The sequence below is a fragment of the Danio aesculapii genome, chromosome 14 (assembly GCF_903798145.1).
Source record: "Danio aesculapii chromosome 14, fDanAes4.1, whole genome shotgun sequence".
Lineage (NCBI taxonomy): Eukaryota > Metazoa > Chordata > Actinopteri > Cypriniformes > Danionidae > Danio > Danio aesculapii.
The window spans coordinates 53,936,211-53,944,283 of NC_079448.1; positions in this window are offsets into that span (position 1 = coordinate 53,936,211).

Genomic DNA, 8,073 nt, shown 5'->3' on the forward strand with positions numbered 1-8,073 from the left:
ATTAAAGCATTCATACAACGATTTATTGTTTTCCCCTTTTCATAGTATATACTCTCCATAAAACATTATAAATATACGTTGCACACTATAAATAAAACAGATTTCAATACAATTTTCAGAAAACAAACACCCTTAATGTGTTCATTCCTTTATTAAGATGTCCATGGTAATGTTTACTTTCACCGTTTCATTTAGGGAAACTCCTGAGGTAAATAAGTTCTATCTCTAAACTTTAATAATAAATCTAAATAAAATGCTGCGCTTCCCACCTCCAGTCGCAATGACTTCTGGGACTTCTAGAGGGAGTTCGGTGCTCAAGTCTGCATCGGTGCGTCCTCAATATGAAGAACACATCCGGGAAGTTTCACTCGTCCTCCTTTCTTGCATTCTTGAGTATTGGAACTGAACTTTGGCAGCTGATGATGACGTTACACGAGAACGCAAGACCGCTGAAGAACGCATATTGAGAAACAGCCCAGGTATACTTGAAACACCAAGGCAGGTGTGTTGAGGCAAGTTGGAGGTAAACTCAGCAGGGAATCCGGCCCTCCTGGAACGACATTGGTGACCCCTGGTATAAGCATTTCAAGCCAGTTTCAAGCAATTTAAGCACAATACGTTATAATTGATCATATTAAAGAAAGATTAATTCTATTTGTGTATTTATATAAAGACTATACACTGGTATTTTACATTTGAGTATTCGATTTGTGTACCTGAGTACTGCTAGACTCCTAGAAAACTTAATTGTTTTCATTTGTATCTTTGCTCTACTGTTTTTATCAATGCTTGTGACTGGTTTATTTTTTCGTAAGCGGATGCACTCTATAAAAAATCATCACAATGCAGTGTAAAATAATGAATCCTTTCCAAATAGAGCCGTTCACTTAATCAAGTGACATATATTTCACCATGTATCGCAGAAAGAATCAATACCGACATTTTTACAATATCGTGCAGCCTGACTGTTAGTAGACTCCGAATGCAACTTGACTGAACTGAAAGGGAAATGCTAATGTGTGTGTCTTGTAGCAGCACCTTATAAATATTCCCCAAATGAAGCACAAACAAGCGTCCGGCTCCAGCACTGCGCTGTGGTTTTGCTTGACATACAGCAGACATCAGAGGCGCTTCAGGCTTCAGCAGTGCTGGCAGATTCACAGGCTGTTCTTCAACAAGTCTGGATGTGTGCCGGAGCTGGAGACACTGGGAGAGAGTCGCAGTGTGTGTGTGTGTGTGTGTGTATGTGTGTGACTCTTCTGCAGTCTAACTTCTCAGGGACTGCCAGAGATCTGATCAAATCCAGAAGCATGGCACTGGAGCTCCTGCTGAAGTGAAGCCAGCTTTAGGACAGGAGTATTATTAGAAATGGTTTGCAGTGCTTGGCGTGTCACTCAAGTGCAGGTGCACTGCGTGTGTGTGCTGGGTTGGGTGGTTTACAAGGTGGTATACAGGCGTATGAGTTTTTACTGTATAAACTACATTACACATTTGTATGTGTGCCCATGCATGTTTGTGTATATGTGCATGATTGTGTGCGTGTGTGTGCATATTCACTTACCGGCCAATTTATTAGGTACACCTTACTAGTACCGGGTTGGACCCCCTTTTGCCTTCAGAACTGCCTTAATCCAGATTTGTCGACTGCACATCCATGATGCCAATCTCCCGTTCCACCACATCCCAAAGGTGCTCTATTGGATTGAGATATGGTGACTGTGGAGGCCATTTGAGTACAGTGAACTCATTATCATGTTCAAGAAACCAGTCTGCGATTCACACTTTATGACATGGTGTGTTATCCTGCTGGAAGTAGCCATCAGACGATGGGTACACTGTGGTCATAAGGGGATGGACATGGTCAGCAACAATACTCAGGTAGGCTGTGGCGTTGACACAATGCTCAGTTGGTACTAATGGACCCAAAGTGTGAAAATAAAATATCCCCCACACCATTAAACCACCACCACCAGCCTGATCCAATGATACAAGGCAGGATGGATCCATGCGCTCATGTTGTTGATGCCAAATTCTGACCCAACCATCTGAATGTGGCAGCAGAAATGGAGACTCATCAGACCAGGCAACGCTTCTCCAATCTTCTATTGTCCAATTTTAGTGAGCCTGTGTAAAAGGTAGCCTGTTCTTATCTGTCACTTTAGTCACCTAAATCCCCTTTCTTCCCCATCCTTATGCTGGATTTGAACTGCAGCAGATCGTCTTGACCATGTCTACATGCCTAAATGCATTGAGTTGCTGCCATGTGATTGGCTGATTAGAAATTGGAGTTAACAAGCAGTTGGACAGGTGTACCTAATGAAGTGGCCGGTGAGTGTATGTGTCCATGTTATGCATGTTTGTGTACATCTGCATGATTGTATTGTGTATTATATGTATATGTGCATGATTGTATTCATGTGCTTACATCTGTTTCGTGTGTATGTGCGCATGTATGTGTGTGGTTGTTCAGTGTATGTGTTGTGTGTGATTGTGGGTATGTTCGTTCTTTATCCTCGTGCTGCATATGGTCTGTTTAATTGTTTTCTCGCTAGTGAAATGTTCAGTTTTTTTCTCTCACAAAGTCCGCCATGTAAATAGCAAATGCACCATGGAGCGATGCAACTGACTCTTAAAAGGAATGGGAGATGACACTCTGATTGGTTTAATGCACGTTATGTTTAAAACAAACCCAGAACTCATTAAGAGAATAAGCACAACCCTGTTAGACCATGCGCCGGGGCACAGAGCGTATTCTTCTGTCCTTAAATTAGCAAAAGTGGATTCAGAAATGTCCTTAATGCTTTTGCGCCATGCGCTTTAGACTTTGCACCTAGATCGTTAAAATAGCCCAGAGTCAGTCAATGATCAGAGCCAATACAGAGGTGACATTTTACGAAAGAATTTTGAGTCTGGTTTTAGATGAACAGCAACAGAATACTCGCTTCTGATTGGCCAGTTGCGACATTCCAAGCTATGTTAATTATAGTTAAGGCTCATTTAGCCCGCATTGAGCTTCAGTTAATACGTTCCATTTGTTGCATCCACATTCATGTGTATCTGCTTCTGTCACGCTGTGGTTTTCAGCTGTTTGCCGCTGTCTTGTGAATTAATAATACGTATCTTCATGAACGTATATTCCTTATTCAGCTTGTTTTGTGTTGGACTTTCTTGAATGGCATCAACCAATTCCATGCGTGTTCATTGAGAGTCAGGAGAGGTTTTCTTCAATGCAAAAGCAATATCAATTTATTGAGTACAATTTGAATGATTCAATAGATACAGAGCTTCGGGTTGAAGGTGTCCCTCACATTTGTTCAGGCAATCAGCAACAACACTTCCTTCCTAAGAACCACTTGTATACACACAAGTAAACAACTAGTGTTGTAGGAATTGGCCGGTGTGGTCCTTTACGTTCTGTATTATCTGGCCTTGGCACCATAGACCATGACCCCTCTGGACGTACATACATAAACATGACACAGCTATATAACATACATCTCAAAACTCAGGGCTTTTGGTAGTACCTAGAATAGCAAAGTCGAGTAAAGGAGGTCGAGCCTTCTCATTTATAGCTCCTAAGCTCTGGAATAGCCTTCCTGATAACGTCCGAGGCTCAGACACACTCTCCCAATTCAAAACTAGATTAAAGACCTATCTGTTCAGTAAAGCATACACTTAGTGCACCACTTAGCGGGTTTCCACACAGGTTTCTGCATCTTGTTATACACACTCTGAACAGCAGCTAAGCTAATTATTCTCTTTATTCTCCATTTCCACCTGGGGATACTCTTCCCGAGGCCCTCAGACTATGCAGAGTCACTGATTGGATCCAAGACCAACGATGAGATGATCCCAAGGTTTCCATATCCTGGACCGGGCCGTATCCTGAGCAGCTACTGTGGTGGTCATGGAGGAGTGGAGAACATGAGACTGATTCCTGTGACGCTCCAGAGACAGACGAGTCTTCGCTGAGGCCAGCTTTCAGCCTCCGCCACTGAGACTGCAGCTCTGCACAAGACGTTTGGCCAGCGGAGAAATTAAAATGGTCGTGCCCAGCTGAGTCTGGTTTCTCTCAAGGTTTTTTTTTCTTCACTTCCGCCATTTAGTGAAGTTTTTTTCCCTCTCCGCTGATGCCACTGGCTTGCATGGTTCGGGATCTGTAGAGCTGCGCATCGTTGGATTTGCTCTTCAGTATTTGGACTCTCAGTAGTGATTATTAAACCACACTGAACTGAGCTAAACTGAACTGAACTTAAACACTACAAACTGAACTACACTGTTCCTATTTACTATGACCTTTTATGTGAAGCTGCTTTGACACAATCTACATTGTAAAAGCGCTATACTAATAAAGGTGAATTGAATTGAATTGAATTGAACATGGGCATGACACAGCTACATTCATAGAAAGAAATAAAAAGGCCACAATTAATAAGTAATGAATTTTCTAACATTTGTTTCTGTCAGCTTTGCGTTTTTGACAGTGTTTGACAGGAATTTCCACAATATTTCCTATAATATTTTATCTTCTGGAGAAAGTCTTATTTGTTTAATATTTTCTAGAATAAAAGCAGTTTTAATTATATTAAAACCATTTAAAGGTCAATATTATTAGCCTCCTTAAGCAATATTTGTTTTGGACTGTCAGAACAAACCACTGTTATACAATAACTTGCCTAATTACCCTAACTTTACCCTAATTAACCTAGGCAAGCCTTTAAATGTCACTTTAAGCTGAATATCTTGAAAAATATCTAGTCAAATGTTGTGTACTGTCACCAGTATCGGAAATATTAATACCGTAGCATTGATCATCCCACCCCTAACCAAAAGTCTGTTCATTTGTTCCTAAACATCATAAATATTTGAGTCACCGAGGAGGATCATTAGCATTGGGTTTCTGGAGGAGCATTGAGAATCTGTGAATATTTGAGCAGAGGTCAAAGATCCTCCAGAGAGCAGCGCTGGCAGGGGGAACTTTGTCTAATCTTACCCATATTATTGATGAGGACGGAGGCATGATTTTGCATCTCTATAATGAAGTAAAGATGGTGTGATCAAAAGCCAAGAGCTATGTCGAGGGAGCCGTTAGATCGTGCTACAGCAGGACTTTATCAGACGAGTAGGGATATTGATAAGCGTGAATGATTGCATTTACAGTCACAGATCAGGGTTCTTTTTGACCTGACTGTTTCCTCTTCAACTCCTGTCTGATGTCCATGTTTACATTGCATTGCAAATTATGTCGTTAATTACTCACCCAGCCTCATATTTTTCAATCCCCTGAGACCTTCATTCATCTTCAGATCACAAATTGAGGTAATTTAGATGTACTCCATGAGACTTCCGTAAAGTTGGTCCCCCACCCAACACAAAACGTCAGCAAAAAATCTCTTCGTTTGTGCTTGGTTTGTGCTGCAAAAATATTCGTTTGTGCTGTTTTGGTTTTTGAGATTTTAAAATAATATTTGTAGGTCATTCATTTGAGTACAGTGAACTCATCATGTTCAAGAAACCAGTCTGAGATGATTCACGCTTTATGACAAGATGTGTTATCCTGCTGGAAGTAGCCATCAGAAGATGTAGACACTATGGTCATAAAGGGATGGACATGGTCAGCAACAATACTCAGGGTGGCTGTGGTGTTGACACGATGCTCAATTGGTGCTAATGAGCCCAAAGTGTGTCAAGAGAATCTCCCCCACACCATTACACCACCACCACCAGCCTGAATCATTGATACAAGGCAGGATGGATCCATGCTTTCATGTTGTTGACACCAAATTCTGACCCTCCATCTGAATGTGGCAGCAGAAATGGAGACTCATCAGACACCAACGTTTCTCCAATCTTCTATTGTCCAGTTTTGGTGAGCCTGTGTGAATTGTAGCCTCAGTTTCCTGTTCTTAGCTGACAGGAGCGGCACCCGGTGTGGTCTTCTGCTGCTGTACCCCATCCGCCTCAAGGTTGGATGTGTTGTGTGTTCAGAGATGCTCGTCTGCAGACCTCGGTTGTAACGAGTGCTTATTTGAGTTACTGTTGCCTTTCTATCAGCTGGAACCAGTCTGGCCATTCTCCTCTGACTTCTGGCATCAACAAGGCATTTGCGCCCACAGAACTGCCGCTCACAGGATATTTTCTCTCAGACCATTTTCTGTAAAGCCTAGAGATGGTTGTGCGTGAAAATCCCAGTAGATCAGCAGTTTCTGAAATACTCAGACCACCCCGTTTGGCAGCAACAACCATGCCACGTTCAAAGTCACTTAAATCCCCTTTCTTCCCTATTCTGATGCTCACTGTTAACTGCAGCAGATTGTCTTGACCAGGGGCATTGCTAGACATAAAGCTCTACTGGGGCACAGCTCTCCCTCCAAAAAATAGATAAATAATAAAAATAATAATTTATATTTATATAATTATAAATAAATAACAGTATTATTGATTAGTGATGGGTTACAGCTGGAAGGGCATCCACTGCTTAAAACATATGCTGGATAAGTTGGCGGTTCATTCCACTGTGGCGACCCTGGATTAATAATGAGAGTAAGCCGAAAAGAAAATGGATGAATGAATTATTGTTATTATACAATTATTTCTCAAAATAAATATCAGAAATTAATCCTAAATGTAATTGGGATGTGATGTTAAGGAGTGATGCTAAGATAATTATAGAAATCTTTTGCATAAATATTAATTTTATTACAATGAAATTCTAAAGACAACTCTATAGAATACAAAAAAGATGTTGTATAGAATTATCAGTTGTGTGTTGTCTTAGACCTGACTGATGTCCGATAATTAGCTTTATTAAGTCTTACCTCCCTGTCTCATCATCCCTCTTTTTTGCTTCACACAAAAAATCTATCAGGAGCCATGCTTAGTCTAAATAACATCACCGTCATATTATTTAAACTTAGTTTTGCTGACTTGCAAAACTCACTGCGTGCTGACACCTCCGTATAAAAGACCGTTACGCCGGCTATATTTTTGGCGTGCATGTTCACTACCGGCACTTACACCGGGAGCAGAGCAGTCAAGCAGAAGCGGTGTGTGAGGCGCGCTGGTATTTTTTTTTTTATTCGCTTTTTCATTAAACTACATTGCTTTTACCAGCGTTGGTTCGGTTGCACATAGAGACGTCTTTACTCTGGGATTACCACTCTTAATAAATACACTTGCATATAAAGTAAATCGTGTCTCAAAGCATGTACTGGGGCACGTGCCCCAGTAAATGGGGTCTAGCGACGCCCCTCGTCTTGACCATGTCTACATGCCTAAATGCATTGGGTTGCTGTTATGTGATTGGCTGATTAGAAATTTGCGTTAAGAGCAGTTGGACAGGTGTACCTAATAAAGTGGCCGGTGAGTGTGTTTATTTATGTATATATGTATATATATATATATATATATATATATGTGTGTATGTGTATATGTGTGTATGTGTATATATATGTATATGTGTGTGTGTGTGTGTATATGTATATGTATATATGTATATATATATATATATATATATATATATATATATATATATATATATATATATATATATATATATATATATATATATATATATATATATATATATATATATATATTTGTATGAATATGCAAAATAGAGATTTTTATGTAATTATCAGCCAAGGTGAATCAGGCGTACATGTTTAGATGCAGGTCTGGATGTCTGATATCTATACTACTAAATAAATTTTATTTATGCATTATAGCACATTTACAGTATCACTTTAAAGCTAGTCAAAATGCTGAACATACACAAGAATGGAGCAAAAACAAGAGGAATAAAACAAATCTGAAACAAACATGAGCATACACACAGCAATTCAAAAGCTTGGGAGAAAAAGTGTGTCTTCAACATTGTTTAAAGCATTCAAATCCACAATTAGGAGTCTCTCAGAATCGATTTGGAAATGATATCAAACAAAATCATCAGTATTGTGTGTGTGTGTGTGTGTGTGCCAGTGTAAACGCAGCCGTAGAGTGCAGTGTCAGTGTGTTTGAGCTGTAATCAGACTGAAGGTGAGCTCAGTGGCTCATTGCCATGTTTCCCGTCGC